The sequence below is a fragment of the Etheostoma spectabile genome, chromosome 2 (genome assembly GCF_008692095.1).
Source record: "Etheostoma spectabile isolate EspeVRDwgs_2016 chromosome 2, UIUC_Espe_1.0, whole genome shotgun sequence".
NCBI classification, from domain to species: Eukaryota; Metazoa; Chordata; class Actinopteri; order Perciformes; family Percidae; genus Etheostoma; species Etheostoma spectabile.
Genome location: NC_045734.1, coordinates 11357437 through 11374213, shown reverse-complemented (window position 1 = coordinate 11374213; position 16777 = coordinate 11357437). Strand labels below are relative to the sequence as shown.

The following is a 16777-nucleotide window of genomic DNA, read 5'->3' as shown; positions in this document are numbered from 1 at the left end:
TACAGTTTTCATTTTTTATTAACACAGCTGTATATTGTTAACACATAAGAAGTTATTGAATGCAACTAACTTCAGTTTGTAGAGTAACAGTGTGAGACGGAGCTGTTGGACCTGGGCCAGAGATGTGACCCATGGCCAGAATATCATAGCTCATAAAAATGCAGCGCAGTGACGATACAGACATTTCATACACACCACGTGTGTAACTCCACTGACCCACCGTTCGACCCGTGCTGGACCCATTCATAATGATTAGCCGTCTCTCTGTGAGTAGCATAAGTCCATCCCACTCCCTCTCTCTCCCTTGCTCTTTTAATCAGTTATTGTTGAAAACAAGTGAAGGAGCTTTCTCAGAGATGCATTTAAAAAAAAATATAAATCCTACTCTATTTATTTCAGATTGCTAATTTTCATTTACATGTGTTGCAGCTGTATGTCTATACAACATACAACATCAATATAAGAAGAATGTAACATAATATGGATGTGAAAGCAGTTATAAACAGCCTACGTGACAACAAAATTTGTTTTGGTTAAAATCAACAAATAATCGTAAGAATAATCGTGATCACAATATTGATCAAAATAATCGTGATTATCATTTTGGCCATAATTGTGCAGACTACTTTGATCCCAAATTTGGCAAAAATGATTGACTTTTGAGACATAAGTGCTTGATATTTTGATATGTTGAGTCTGTTTAATGCATTCATAAATGTGAAGAATTGTGTAATGGGTCTCAGTTTGCTTCATATTTGCATCAGTTAGTAGAGCAGGCACACGTAGAGGTTTACACCTTGACACAGCAGTTTCAGGTTTGACTCTGACCCACGCTTTGCTTCATGTCATTTCTCTTCTCTCTCCCCTTTCATATCTTCATCTGTCCAGTGGAATTAAAGATCTAAAATGGCCCCAAAAAAATCTTTTAAAAAATGAATAAAAGATTTTTCAGCATACACCAGAAGCTGCATACACAATTTGTTCTCCTGGTTACTTTATGCTGAGTTGTCCCAAATGAATACCAGTCTGCTACTTCATGTACTGAGTATGTACAGTATACTGTACTGTACAGTGTTTGCTTTTTCTATTGTATTTGCTTACTGTGTGGCTCCCAATGAATGCAAACAGCTTTAAACTGCAGTAAAATAAATACAGCTTGTAGGTTGTATTCATGTTTAATTTTGTTACTTGCAAAATAAGGGGATGATTATAGTAAATAAAAATATTAATCTTGGGTAGTAAATTTAGGTTACGCTCAGATTGTGTTCAGGGTCTAATTTAATTGTCATTAGTCACTTAATATGTCTGTCTGCTGTTTGGTGCTGATCAGGTAGTGTACAGTGGGTTTTCAAAACCGCCGCCTGCCGCAGTCAAAAGACACTATGAGAGCCTGCAAGGGAACCAGAACAGTGAAGTTGTGGGCCAGCAGATAAACAATAAGATGAAACTGCAGATTCAGGTGATAATTCTCTGTAGGTTCATCACTACAAGCGACCCCTTGCACATTATCACATTGTTTTTACATTGTCATTTGATACATTATTAGAAACAATATATCAATTGTAGCCACTTTAAAGTTTTCATTTTGTTCATAATTTTTATTCAAGAACTTTTTTGAAGAAACAACTCGCACATCCAAATATTCTTCTCTGCAGGTGAGTTAATATTTATTCAAGAACTATAAGTTGCTGGCAGACGCTTTCATTATTTCAGTGGTGAGATTATTGCCATGAGCAAATCAAAAAGGTATCTTTTTTTTTTCTTAATTTGTTTATTAATCCCCAGTTGGGAAATTACAATTTACACTCTGTGTACACACTTTTGTTAGTAATCGCACACATGCTCAGGACCTATACATGCATTAATGGAGAGATGTCAGAGTGAGTGGGCTGCCAGCTGATCCAGTGCCCTGAGCGGTTGGGGTGGTACGGTGCCTTGCTTAAGAGCACCTGGCAGTGCCCAGCCACCAATCCACACTCCGTACTTTTTGGTCCATATGGGGACTTGAACCAGTTACCCTACAGTTCTCAACCCAACTCCCTACAGACTGAGCTACTGCCACCCCCTTGCATGTCAATAGCAAACATTCTCTACATTATGTACAACATGGTGTCACGGTTATTTATCCCTTATGTTGCTAGCCTTTCACACTCATAATCTGAAAGATATGCAGGCTGACCAACTGTGCAAAGCAGGCCATTGTAGGATGAAACTGTAAAATATCCTTGGTCAAGCTCAGAGTTGAAATCCAAGTCAGACTCTGCTCTGCTTGGTTTAAAAGGTCAGAGCTTAAGCTCAGTTGTCACCAGCCGTTCAAATGTCATCACCTGTTTCTGAAGGTATTTCAATGTGCATTGGACATTTCCATGAACTGTGTTTGTTGTGAAAAGGTTCCTACACTAGCCGGATGGACCTGGAATAACCTGCTGAAAATATTCCCCTCCATGTCACCCATGTGAAGGGTGTATTCATGCGTTTCCTCAAGCCCTGATGGTTAAAAACACAGACCCGGCTCACTTTTTACACTCTGTGTCAGTCATTCTGGAAGGCAGGAAAGCAGAGGGAGGCATCTATAAAACAAACATGGTAGCAGCAGTGGAAGGGCAGAAGTGGCAGGATGGGAACTGCTGCCAGACACATTACAAGGAGCTCTAATGAGGGAGCCCACACTCTCATCCCCCCCGCCAACACAGAGGAACGCAAGGCGGGAATTAATTGTGAGGGCGATGATGGCGAGCGAGCTGAGGAGCAGGTCATTACTGCACGCCTCCTCCTGGAGCGCCGCGGGCAGAGCGTGGAACGCCACGCTACTTGCACAATTCCCATGATCCCATCGCGGGGGGAGCAAGCAGGAGGGGGAACGAAGCGGACAGAGAGAGAGAGAGAAATAGGAAAAGATTCTAGAAGGGAAGGCAGGCTGGCAGGCAGCTTTCTTTGTTGGAAACAAAACAATTAAAGAAAATATATTGATTATTGTTTCACTATATCACATTTTCATTATTACCATTTGCTATATTGCATTTTGCCTTATGCTGCAGACTGGATCTTCATAGTCCCTTCTGCCAATATACGTACTAATAATAAACAAGTAAAAATGTAACAGTAATGAGATGCTATTTGTCCCTTAAGGTTGTTTTTTTTTTTCATCTTTTGCATTTTGTTTATTATAAAATCACCCACTGCAAGCTTGATCATTACTGGATTTAATTTTCAGTATGACATTGCAAGGTGGACAATGTATAAAAAAATAAAAAAAATAAAAATACCGGAAGATTGTCAATAATAAGGTGCAAGGAGCAATGTCAAAAAAATATGACACCTCGAAGGATAAGTGAAAAAACAGCTTCATATTAAGGTAATGATCAGATTTTGATCATTACCTTAATATTCTGATCTGCACACGGTGTAATAACTGAGTCTTTGTCATTTCTCTTTGTATGGTTGTCGCCCTTATGAAACCTGACATCAGGCTGAATGCATTGGACACATTGCCCTCTAGTGGGCATTTAATGTATGTATGTATGTAATGCATGTCACAGCCACAGACCGAAGTGACTTACATCTAGGATTGTTACTGCTATTATCCTGCAGCAGTTAAATTCAGCACCAGACGTTAAAGGAGTGAGATTAATATTAAATGATTTAGTGTGTCCTCTGTGGTTAGGAAGACTCATAGGAGCATATATCTGCACATAAATTCATTTATAGTAATACTAATAAAAACATGCCTAATCATTTGTCCCATGTGAAGGTAAGTTATCGTGGCTGTGTCAAATAAATATATTCATGAATTACAATTAAGTGTATCCTGGTAAAATCCATTATTTATTATGCATTTCTGTCATTAAAATAGTATTGATCACAAAAGAGGAGGTGTAAATAAAGGGCAGCAGATGAGATCTTTTTTTTTAAACATCCAATCAACACAAGTGTTATTACAATAGCTGCTGCGAAATTAAAATGTCTCCTTAGACATGGAAAATTCATTGTGACTCAGTTATTCAATACAAAAACAGAAATACAAGCAAATTCTAACTGACTTTTCCCCCTTTATATCCCCCCCCATAAGCGAGGAGCTTTTTGCGTTATCCTAAGTCATAACGAGAGAGCAGAAGAGACACACCTCTTTGATGATGCATTTAATGACCCCATTCAGCGCTTTTCCGTTTTCCCTACTTTCATGACTTGAAACCATAATGAGACCAGTGCTGTTGCCTTGGGGATGGCCAAGCCCATTGCATTAGCACATGAAATCATTTAGGCCATGTCTCCCGGAATAAACATGTCATTATGGTGAAGCTCTCTGTAACAGTGAGCTGAAAGCCAACTTCTGCCAAGCGTTTTTATTTATTTGTCCTGATAAAGTATTCCAAGGGAAACACTGAGACTGGAATTAACTAAACCTATCTCAAACGTGGCTTGCTGTTGCATATACTATAAGACTATTGGAAAAAAACAAAAAAATAATTGTAGAGAGTAATGTGAAGCAGAATTTTACCAAAAGTCATAGATGTCACAGTAATGTTCTGGTACATTACTTTATCTATAGAAACAAAGAGGTTTATTGGTCTCCCTGTAGAGAAAACTCGTTACGTCATGTAGGTGAGATTATATGATAATGTGAGTTCACCTTGCTAAGAACAACCTTTTTATTTTGACTATTTGCCATACCTAAGGGAAAAAAGCATATAACAGAAAAACTGTAAGGCCAAAATTCATGTATGAGTCTTCATTTGAAACCTAAATTCTTCTAGTTTCTGTGACGAAAACACATGTTTCAGTTCATACATGGCTCAAAACATTTTTTGTTCTCTGTGTTATAATAAGTAATATAGGCTAACTAAGATATGCTTTATGTAACACTATGCAAAATACCATATAATACCTTCTACAACTTGACAACACCTGTATGAAGTTTTTAGACCTCTTGGCTTACTAAACATCCTTAAATTCTGATTGGATAATTATACAAGAAAAAATGTGTTTTAAGAAGTAAAGGTTTTTTGGGACAGATTTTATTTAAATAGTTTAGAGACAAATGTATTTGTATACAGTATGTCCATGTGTGCTGGATACTGATATGTTAACCATTTTGATTCTTATCACTACATTGATTGGGCGTTATCAGTGGTTATCAGCTTCGTAGATATAGGTCAGAAGGGGCTTGCTACACCTGCTAGTAGGTTCAGAAGGCCGTTATTATCTCTTCATACGGTAACGGTCGATGTGAGCTAGGACTGGGCCTGTAGGGGTCACTTTCTAACGCTTTGGGAACATGAGTGAACATGAATTCAGACAAGACAAATTTTACTTGGTTAGATTTTGGCAACAAAAAACAGTTAGGTTCAGTAAAATATTGTGGTTTGGGTTAAAATACAAATGTTTGTGTCTAAAAAAGATAGCCAGTTCACTTTTGTTGTGCACTTTCAAACTGTTATTGGTCCAAATGGATGACATTCTGATTCATCTGAGTCATTTCGCGGAGGTTGTGAAGCTAAAAAAAAAATGTATCCACTGATTTACAGACGTTTCATGTTAGTTTATGGGAAGTCTTTTAAGTCCCCAGGGCATCAAGTGATAGAAACTGAAGTTGCAATTCCACTGTTTGGCCCAGGCCCCCAGGAAGTGTGCCAGACTTTGAAGTAAAATTGAACATAGGGCCAAATGGTGGAATTGCAACTCCTGGGCCATCACTCAATGCTTACTGGCCCAAAAATACTTTCCCCATAGACTTACATGGCCAAAGACGCGTCTGAAAATCAGTGGATACTTTTTTTTTTTAAATGACTCATTCACTATCAGTATTTGATCCATTCAGTCCAATAAAATTTGGAAAGTCTTGGAAGACCGGCACAATTAAATCATTAAATCCCTATTTAAGTTAGTGGAGTGCTAAACCGGAAGAAGCCTGCTCGGCCGGTGGAGGTCTCCACTGCGCCTGCTCTATGGGGTAGTGCCAATCACCCGGGTATTTTTTAGGCTTCATGGTGGCTTTATGCACCACTGAGCAACTTTCATAGGAATGAACGAGGCTCTGCCACAAACGCTTTATCTAGTTCTCATAATACAGTCATGGTTTGTCCACTAGGTCAAATTGGCTTCAAAGCCAGGCGCACCTCCTGGGGGAAAGTCCTACTCCCTTTCGCTATACAACATCATTTTACAGCTCCGCAAACAAGGATGGGCAAGCCAGCTTACCAATAGATGATAACGGCCTACTGAGCCATCTAGGAGGTAGTTTAAAATCCCTGAGTTCCATCCATGAGTTAGGAATCCCCTTTTAACCGATAATTTTATACCATATATGGAGACGTTTTGTTCTCTGATCAATAACACTTGTTTTTGATTTGAAATTCTTTATGATGACACAACCCTTACCAGAATACAATTGATTGTGTTTGCAGCTCAAATCCCAGGTTTGCTTGACCTCGCTGTAAGGAAGGCCGTGCTCACCCAGACTACTCTTTTATTACAACCACATCAGAGAACTACAAAGCATCACGGCTCTACGGACATTCAGCACTCTATAATCTATGAGTCATCGTTAACCTCTGCTGCTGCAGGATTGTGACTGAAGGTAGGTCAGAGGTTGAAGCACATCACACAGATTATAATATTCTCCCTGCTCGTTGCATCCTGCAGATTTGTCCTGACACACCTGAATGATTTATATCCCTGACACAGTATCTGCTTAAGAAACAGAGATATTTTAATTCATTTTTCACACTACCAGGGGGGTGGCAGTAGCTCAGTCTGTAGGGGAGTTTGGTTAGGGACCGGAGGGTTGGTGGTTCAAGTCCCTGTTTGAACCAAATTGCGGAGTGTGTGCTGGTAGCTGAAGAGATGCCAGTTCCCCTCCTAGGCACTGCCAAGGTGCTCTTGAGCAAGTCACCAAACCCCCACCTTCAGCCGCTGAAGGAGCTGGCAGCCCACTCACTCTTCACTCTCTCCATTAGTGCATGTATCGGACCTCAGCATGTGTGTGTTACAGGCCTGTGTGTAATAACCACAGAGTGTAAATTGTAATTTCCCCATAGGGGATCAATAAAGAGTATAATTTAATTATAAATTATGATTAATGTATTAGGTGGAGGGCTGAAGGAAGGTTGGAGAACTGAGGGTCAAATGGAGATCATTGATCGTGATAGGAACCTAGGGAGTGAGACCTCCCTCTCCAAGGTAATGTAGCTTCATACATCTATCTAGTATTTTTCTTTTTCCTCTGTTGTCTCAAAAATATCCTTTTGAATATATTGAACTCTTATAAAGTGGGCTTGTTTATGTTGATTACAGGGGGGGGTTAACATTTTCTTTCTTCTGTCTTAAAGCAATAGTCAGGTGCCCATATGAACATTAACAAAGGTTTTGCTGCTGCCATGTTGAAAACAGTTGAGCCAAAACCAAACATCGCCTACCGGCCCAAGCAAACTTTCTTTTTCTTTTTTTTTCTTTTGCAGCTAAACAAAATAGGTGTCGGAAAACATTTGAGGTGAGAAATAGGTAGTGCAGTAACAAAATCGTGATTCATATTTGATCAGCACTGCCTATTGACAGTTTGATCGCAGTTCACGAGCAGTAATTGACACTGCGTTACAGATTCTTTTTCTTCGTGTGCGGTGGGAAATTGGTTCTAGAAAATGGAATGGAAATTTTCTCAGATTATGCAAAGTTTCTGGATGTTGGCAGGACCTGGAACATGCTGATACTCAAGTATCCCAAACATGCTCTAGGGGTGACATGTCCGGTGAGTATGCTGGTCATGCAAGAACTGGGATGTTTTCAGCTTCCAGGAATTGTGTACAGATCCTTGCAACATGGGGCCGTGCATTCTCATGCTGCAACATAAGGTGATGGTCGTGGATGAATGGCACAACAATGGGCCCCAGGATCTCGTCACGGTATCTCTGTGCATTCAAAATGCCATCAATAAAATGCACCTGTGTTCGTTGTCCATAACATACGCCTGACCATACCATAACCCCACCGCCACTATGGCCCACTCGATCCACAACCTTGACATCAGCAAACCACTCACCCACACGACATTTCCCCAATCAAGTTGGTCACGACGGCAAACTGCAGTCAGGTCGAGACCCCGATAAGGACGATAAGCTTCTCTTAGATGGTTTTTGACAGTTTGTGCAGAAATTCTTTGGTTATGTAAACCGATTGTTGCAGCAGCTGCATCTGCATCTTTGAGTTCAGCTCATGAAAAATGGGGCCAAAAACAAAAGTGTTGCGTTTATAATTTTGGTCTGTGTACATATAGGCATGTGAATGTTGTTTTAAGGCAGACTTGAAAAAAATTTGAACTTACCATTTAAAACCCCAAAAACTCTTAGTAAACCTGAAAACCTTTTTGAAAGGCCTTTCAAAAAAACTTTTTAGGAGAAATAAGTTAAAACTATATTATGTGCTTGAGGCTTCATACCCTCTCCTCCCTCTTGTTATTTTTTTGCAAAAATACAGACCTCAAACCAAAATTACCGATTCACCAGCATTACCTGCAGCAGCAAAAAAACATGATAATTTATGTACGTGGTTGTTTGTGAGTGAAGGAGGTGGGGGTGGGGGGATATCATGGAGCGCTCGTGTTTGTGCGTAAATCATGTCTAACCATATGCTGCCTTCCACAGCAGCACACTTGCAGCTGAAATTGATCATCAACCATCCTACTGCTCAAAACCGCGTGGGCAGAGGGAGAGCAAGGTCACAGCCAAGGACTTGCCACAATCAGTGATGGGCTGCAGAAGGGGGCTTATGTGTCACGGCACAGCTGTTACGCTACATACTCTGAGTCACAAGCACACCTTTGCGGCTGCAGAACATCACCTTAATTACCTTAATGCCAGACTCTCTCTCCCCATCTGGATAGATTCTGCTCTGGAAGCCTTAATCTGAGCCTTATCGCCACCATCCCCACACACTGTTTTGGGAGTAAAATCCTAGCATTGCCTTCTCTTATCTGTTTTTATTTCCTGTCAGGTTTAAGTGTTTTATGGTTCAGCAGTTCAGAGAAAGGGAGGTTTGTCTGATGATAGACAACATGGCTAGGGGCAGTTGTGCTGTGTGCTCGTCATGCTGAACCGAGCCCCGAGCAGGTTAAGGGATGATTTTGTGTCTGTACTATCTGGAAGGACCGTCTCAGCTGCCAATGCAAAGATAAGCAAGGAGGATGCTGCTGCTGCAGCCTGTTGAGCTGCCTTAAACTGGGTCTGCATCATTCCAGGCTGACAAACAACTTGAGGAACAATCTTAAGCAAGTGCATTGTTTACCATCACATCTAGGAAAGCCATGTAGTCTCTGTGCTAGGTGCAAAAGTTCATTATTTATTTTAAAAACAACAGTATTCCTGTGTGGAAATAACAATAAAACATCAGATTTTTACTGGTAGACGTGGGACACATACACTATTAATAATATAAACACATAGAGGACAAATGAAAAGAAAAAAAACATTAGTAAAGTGTTGGCACTTTGAGCAGCCAGAAATGTATCATAATATATGTACACATCATCTCTTTTGTAACTAAAAACTTAATCTGATAAATGTAGTTTCCCACTGAAACAAAGTGGAAATATACCGTAACATAGTATCATGAAAATACGCTAGTAAATACAAGTATAACTGTTGATTGGTGTGACATTAAGTCACAAAAGTCACGTGCCACTGCCAACTGTCTGCACATGGAGAGGCTGCATGTAATTTTTTTTATTTTGTCCCTTTGCATAGCAATCCTCCAGATTCCATCCTTTTAGATCTGTTACTTTTAAATACAGTATAGGTAGACTGCAATAAATAGAATAGAATAAATCATCTTTGACAGCACAAATATTTAGGTAGGATTAGTGAAAAGCAGTTTTTTGTGTTCAAAAACTGCAATATTATTTTACCTTGATCTGAGTGTCCCGGAAACTAACTGAAAAAAAACCTGCCAAGCCTGTTCATACCGCAACACCCAATCTCTTTAAAAGGAGGTAAGTCATCATCTGCTTCATGCCAAACACCCAAGAATGTAGGTAACAGTGAGGCTTCAGTGCTTTATGAGCATGCAGTTTGCTACTAGATACTAATCCTGAACAATGTGGGAATTGTTATAATGTCTAGGAAAGGTTGTGACAACTTCTGCTTACTTTCTGTTCATTAACAGGGCCAATTTATTATTGATATAATATTAGATAAGATGAACTGTTGTTTTTCCCCCGGAAATTTGGTTGTCGCAGCAGTAGGATATAAATAAATACTGATAAGTATAGAAAGTAACAAAAATAAATAATAAGAGGTAAACAAAAATGAGAATAGAATACAAATGGGTAAAAGGGAGAGTAGTGTGAAAGCAGCAGTCACCAAGTCTGTAAACAGTGTACACCAGACTAATGTGATATGATTAAGTAATGGTACTCAGTGTTTGTATGATATAATATAATACACAAGGCCATTTAATATATTAACATAATATATTTTTATATGGTACATTATGATATAGTGTGGGATATGACACATAATATACAGTGTAGTAATATAGTAAAGAATAACATAGGATATAGTATAATGTAGCAGTATAACATAGATACATGTGTTTCATTCCACATGTCCATTTAGAAAGAGAAATCTTTGTTCAACCACACACTTTTAGTGTCTTTTCTCTTTTGGTTTAAGGTTTAAGCTTCAATCTGCACCAAAGACGCAAACCCATCTGACAGCAGTGACCCAAACGAGTGGGGGGCCAGGTGATGATTCCCCTCTGGAGAAGTGGGTGAGAGGCATATATCCCACAGCTGATAAAAAGGGCTTCCCTGCTCTTAATAGAGGGTCGTGCCTACAGAGGCTTCAGGGTGTGTAAGGGGAGGATGGAAGCACCTGCAGCCTGAATGCGGGAACCAGCTCTTAAACCTCGAGAAGCAGTTGGTCGCCACGGGAACAGCAGTAGGCCATGATTGGCCTTGTCCAACCCTGCTGTGCCCGGGGAGGAACTTTGTGAATCGTTAGATGGCGCACACACACACACCGCAGAGAGAGAGGCATTGTGAAGCAGCACAAAAGTCTTGCAATTACAAATATGTGCAGGAAATGTGAAGTAGTGTGAAATAGCCGTAACAATTTCAAATGTGGAGCCTTTTGGAGCTCAATAATATCAAATAAGCGTTTTCTAGTTACTCTCCCTCTCTTCAAACCCCCTCTTATCCCCCACTACCCTGCCCAGGACCCCCTGCGGTGGCTTAAACAATTAGGCTATGTGAGACCCACACTAACGACTCTCTCTTGTCTTTTAAGATAACTACAGGAGGAGGGGAGGCACTGGGTAACATATTGTTGGGGGGTTGGAATCCTGTGGTCATCTGCTGTGTATTAGCCCAAGCAGAGAATACCTATACCTAGTTATTACCCTGCATAAAGACTTTGTATGTTTAGATTGCCCCAGGTGAGATGTGTGATAATACCACTGATTCTTGTGACAAGTGCTGGTTTTCTCAGCTTTTCAACGAGCCCCAGTAGCTCTGTGGCACCTCAGATGTCACCCTTTTCTCCCACCTTCAGACTGGTGTAAAGAAAGCTGTAAATCAATGCTTTAATTCCAAATCAGCCTGTGGTTATATGAGTCTCCACCTTATTTAGGACCAAATGATTCTCACCAAATATAAAGACTTTTCCAGGCAGCCTAAGTGAGGTTATGTCCACAGTAATATGGGTACATCCAAAAACAGTGTTTACATACAGATTATTTTCAATCCACATAGGAAAATTAAGTTTTTATAAGTCTCTTCATTTGCACATGTGGAAGCCAATTAAGTCAGATCACATGACAATCACATGTTTCCTTGTCCATAGTAAACATTTAATAATTAGTTTTGAAAAAGATCTGTTTAGGGTGGTTTAAAGCACAGGTATGGTGTGGATGGATAACCAAAAATGAAAACTAAAAGAGGCATTTAAATACATATTATAGCATTGTGGTTAAGTATTATAAAAATGTTAAAGTCACAAAAACCTTTTCTTAAAGGATTTCACATTTTAGATTTGCAGGACAGTTGCTCTGTGGTCTCTTCTACATCGGTATGCAGCCTCGTGCACCTACAAGATTCTGGGAAATGTAGAAACTGAACATCAAACTGTAAGTTGGCTTTTCATTCAGTAGACTTTATGACTTTTGTCAGTTACATTTTTTCACATGGCAAGTAAAACGTTGAAAAGCATGACTCATTTCACTCTGTTGTTTTACCACGCAGGTTGATAATGTGAACTCATGCTTTACCACACTTTTCCATGAGCCAACATTGCCTTTTCAGGGAGGAGGACTTATACCACCACATGGCTTATAGTGACACACAAATCTTAGAGAGACCTGAGGCCCAGATCTTTGACCTGAGGAGCCAGTTCCTGTCTTTGTTTTGTTTGACATAAATCAACAAGAACACTGGGCCCACAAGAAAAACAGTCTCTAATGATCATCGTCATCCATAGGTGTGAAATCAGTCAAGTGGCAAGTGTGCCTGAATTCTGATGACCCTGGGTCAGCAAGAGGCCACAGCTCTGTGTTTACAGATGAGGTGACGGCACACGCCTCCAGTCCTTTGAAATGTGACAAGGTGAGAGGAATGACAAGATAATCTCTGAATTTACGAGTTACAGTAGCTGTCAGGGGAAGCAGCCTGGCAAAGAGCTCTCCTGGCTGACCGCTGGCAATACACACACCCAAAGTCAATGTGGCCGTTTTAAGTTGCATGCAAGATAAGCAATATTAAATCACTAACGGCACTTTTGGAGTGCAGTGGCAGCAAATCAAGCCCTGTGAATTTATATAGTAACAAATGAATACATTTTGAAAAAAATGTACGAGTTCATTGCCTGAGAATACCCATATATGGACAAAAGTTAGAAGAACTTGTGTGTATTTTTAAAGGATGTCTAACCAGAAAAGTTGACAAAGTTCACTTTCTTGTTTACAGTAGCAGCCTGGGGGGAAGGGCCAGGGAGAGGGAATGAAGCTGACCAGTCCAAACAACCACTGACAGCCTTGCAGCCTTGATCACTGGGACACTTCATTGCTGCACTGGTAGGTTTACTGCTTCTCTCAAGGGAGCTTTTGATGGCAATTGATGAGTGGGGGAAATATGGGCTTTTCATTAATTCACTTCTACAATCTTCACAACTCTTCTGGGGTCTCATTTAAACGTGGCGTACGCACAAAATGGGGCTGAACATGTGCGTACGCCACTTCCCACGCAAAGGTTGTTATTTATAAAAAACAAACTTGACTGTAGAAAGTGCGGCCCTCCACGCAAACTTTGACCATTTTGGAGACAATGGGAATTGGCGACGCCGATGGTGAGGTGTTGAACTGAAGTCAGACTGCAGAAAGTAAATGTGGGAAAAACGATTACTCTTAATATTTTAACAATCCCCAGCAGTTAGAAATAGAGCTGTTTCTAAATTAATACTTCAATAATGTGTTTTTCCTGACACAACAGTAGGATGCTTAATAAATGCTCTATACTGTAGTGCTTGCTCACTCAATATATCAGGAGCGTCTTTCTGATGTTTATATGAGGGTTGTTTTTACAATGAACATCTTAAAGCTTAATTTAAGAAACAAAACCAATCTATATATCCTCATTTTTGATCATATTAAAAGAGGATACCAATGAGGACATTTTCCTGTAGCTAGAATTACTCAATTTGACTTGTAACTTGTAAAATGACTTGTAATAATGTGGTTTTAAGACGTTTACAATTGTGCCGTTCAACATCCACCTGAGTGAGTTATGTATGTGGAAAAAGACCGACCTGATGTAAAAGGCTCTATTTTGTCTTTATAGGGTCTGAGTTGCAGCTAGTGACTCCTCCTTCCTCTCTTTGCCTTTTCCCCTCCCCCATTCTCTGTAAAAAATCTCCTTTTCCGCTCTGAGCCTAAAACTATTGAGTCAACAAATGTCACTGCGGCTAGGCAGGGGCTGCTGGGTAAGAGGTGGGATGTCCCTTTAAGCCTGAACTGCAGCTAAAGGGAGATTTTTTTCAGGCAACACCCACCTGTTAGTAAAGTAAAAGAGGAATTAAATAGGAAAGTGAATGGGGGGTGCGTTGACTATTGAGCGTAGTGGTTACAGCTGTGACAATATGTTAAGAAATGCCACCATTGTCTTCAACATATTACTGGTATAGAATACAAACATACTTTCTTTTCTTCTAAACCTTACATACCCTAAATTGTATTGCGGACATCAATGGAACTATTTGTGAGATTATGTTTATGACTTAAAATCTAAGATCTAAAAAATATTCTTGCAAACTAAACCTCGGCTCTGCGGCAAACCGTGCAGCAGCCTTAATGCACTTCCCCCATTTAAAATGAAGGGAAAGACCTGCGTTTTTGCCGCACCACCTGACGGCTGATGCGGGCTGGGTGAATGCCCTCTAAGGATGTAACACAGAAACAACCACAGCAGAAGTTTCTAGTACTATCCCTTTTATAAGACATTTTTACTTGTGCTATTCCAACAACCTTCCAGAACTGAATTTTTCTTTTAAATCACTCTTTTAAAAGCCCCTTTCTCTCACACTGCTCTCTCTATCTCATTCAAGCCCACGTGGCCAGTGTCAACAGGAGGTGGGTCTTGGCAGACACATGAAGCAAAGTATGCTGCTTGTATTCAGGCTGGAGAGTACACTCTAAAAATGAGCCAGCCAGCCGTCCAGCCGGCTGAGGTGTGCCAAAATAAGACACAGCCGTTGGAAATGAGTGCATTGCTCAATTGGTTGCACTGCAAACTGGCTACCTCTGATTGTTGCTGTAATGCTCTCAAAACAAGGGCTATTACGCAACAGGGGAACTTCTGTAACCAATGACAGAGAAAGAAAGAAAATGAAAGAAGGAAGTCCAGATCGAAGACATCGTGAAAAGGGAGGGAAAAACCCTGAGTCACTTGGCTTCCTGTCTGAGGAAAGGAAGGGGGTGGAGGCATCTGCCACAGTCAGACAGTTGAGGCCAGTGCAATATTCAACATAAAGTGCACTGGGGGTGGAGTCCTGTCCTGCTCACTGAATCCACTCCAGTGCTTCAGGGCAGCCATCATAGTTCACTATTGTGTGCGGCTGAGGGAAGAAGAAAAAAAGAGGAGGGAGCAGGGGAGGGAAAGAAAACCTGTCTCTTTGTGTAGGAAGGACTCAGCAGGAAAGTGATTTTGTAATTATTTGAGTTTGCCGGCAAAACAAGGCTCTCTCCTTCCTGACCTGCAACAACATTTAGTCTACTGTGTGCCTCTGCTGCCTTAAACCAGAGCCATATATAAGTGTGCTTCTCAGGCCGGCAAAACAGCGACACCCGGGCTTCTCCTGATGATGAGAGCCGACGTCAGACTGGTTTCCATGAATATTGATGTGGAGGATAGTCTGTTTCATAGAAGAACAGAAGGAGGCAAGATGGCTGCCCTTTAGGATTTGTTAAAGAGGAGATCCAGACGGTTTGTTGGAATTTCTACAAAGTGGAGGGACAAAAAAAGGAGGTGAGAAACTGCTTAGTGTGTTTATACCCTGCTTACCCTTTTACCCTTCAACACTGGATGTATTTTTTGTGTTTTTTGTACCAGGCGAGGTATAGCAATTGTCCCCCACCGTAAAAGCAAGAGCCAACATAATAAGGAGGGGATATTAGATAAAGCTACTCCAACATGGCTGACGTTTTTCTTTCTTTTTTTGGCCAGCTGAATCTGAAAAGACACCTTCTGTGTTTTCCTGTGTTCTGTGTTCACTCCACATTCTTGCTGCCTTTGAATGCATCATAGAAAATGGTGTACTTAGACTGTTTGTTCAGGAGTTTTTCTTCAAGCATAATTTAAATGCTTCTATAATGCTCTCTTTCTTTCTTCAACATTTCAGCCTTGCTTTTTATTTAGCACGTGTTTAAAGGTGTGTTATATATGTGTTTTTGTGTATTAGTTTTAAGAGGGGAATCACAATTTTTCACATTTATATGTAATTATTAGCTATTACAAAATTATGAAATGTTTCATTACATATGTTTAAATGCAGGCAGTGTTACCCCCTGTAGCTTCTTGTGTTAATATCAATGGCTGTGTGTGTGTTTGTTTGTGCTGTTCAGTAGGGAAACTGTATGTAGGAGAGTAAAAGTCCAACCTGGACTTACCCAGCACTAAGTGCATGCACAGCAGTAGAGCTGGAATAGCTTTTGGCTTTGTGAATCTCTATTAATCAGCTTTCATTGCTTTAAACACTGAAGGACAAGCAGACACAAAGGCAAATCCCAAGGAGAAGCAAAAGAGAAGAGAAATGTGGTGGCTGAGTGTAGTGAAGGCAGACAAGGTCAGAAAGCTCTGAAGGAATTGAAACTCAATCCTACCGCACCATTAACTGGGGGAACAAAAATGGTAATTCTGGAGCAGGTTTTTCTTTTTGTTTTTAAATAGAGACTAAACAAGGGAGTGTTTCCAGAGAGTTGAAACAAACAACCTATTTCTAAAAAAGTTGACTAAACATCTTTAAGAAACTGAACCCAACCCAAGAGTTGTCAGGACTGTATATTTTTATGCACAAGCAGTTAAAGGTCACAACAATCTGACTCTTCTGTTCTTTTGGAAACAGAGCTATTGACAGATAGATAATTGACAGTACAAAGAGGAATGTGTGTCTATGTTTTTCTGTGTGGCTATGTATGATCTGTAATCATTTAAAAAAGAAACTTGTGTAGAACACCAGCATGGAGTGAGAACATTGAGGTACCCTGAAAGTCTGGGTTCTGTGTTAATATGCAAAGCCTTTTT

The 16777-nt window shown here is 40.3% G+C and overlaps 1 protein-coding gene and 1 long non-coding RNA gene across 4 annotated transcripts in view; both read left to right on the top strand.

Moving 5' to 3' along the window:
• LOC116697818 (uncharacterized) overlaps nucleotides 1–9742 on the top strand; it is a 16463-nt gene extending 6721 nt beyond the window's left edge. Inside the window, exons 2-3 of the long non-coding RNA XR_004334056.1 lie at nucleotides 6405–6577; nucleotides 8640–9742. This is a non-coding gene — a long non-coding RNA (uncharacterized LOC116697818). The remainder of the gene's footprint in view (nucleotides 1–6404; nucleotides 6578–8639) is intronic.
• Nucleotides 9743–12973: 3231 nt separating this feature from the next.
• tet2 (tet methylcytosine dioxygenase 2) overlaps nucleotides 12974–16777 on the top strand; it is a 31890-nt gene continuing 28086 nt past the window's right edge. The window contains exon 1 of one of the 3 annotated variants that reach the window (XM_032529214.1): nucleotides 12974–13056. The gene's annotated coding sequence lies outside the window, so the exon portion shown is untranslated. Of the gene's footprint in view, nucleotides 13057–14706; nucleotides 15503–16777 lie in introns of those variants that run through there. The other 2 variants (XM_032529197.1, XM_032529206.1) reach the window with 2 other exon arrangements.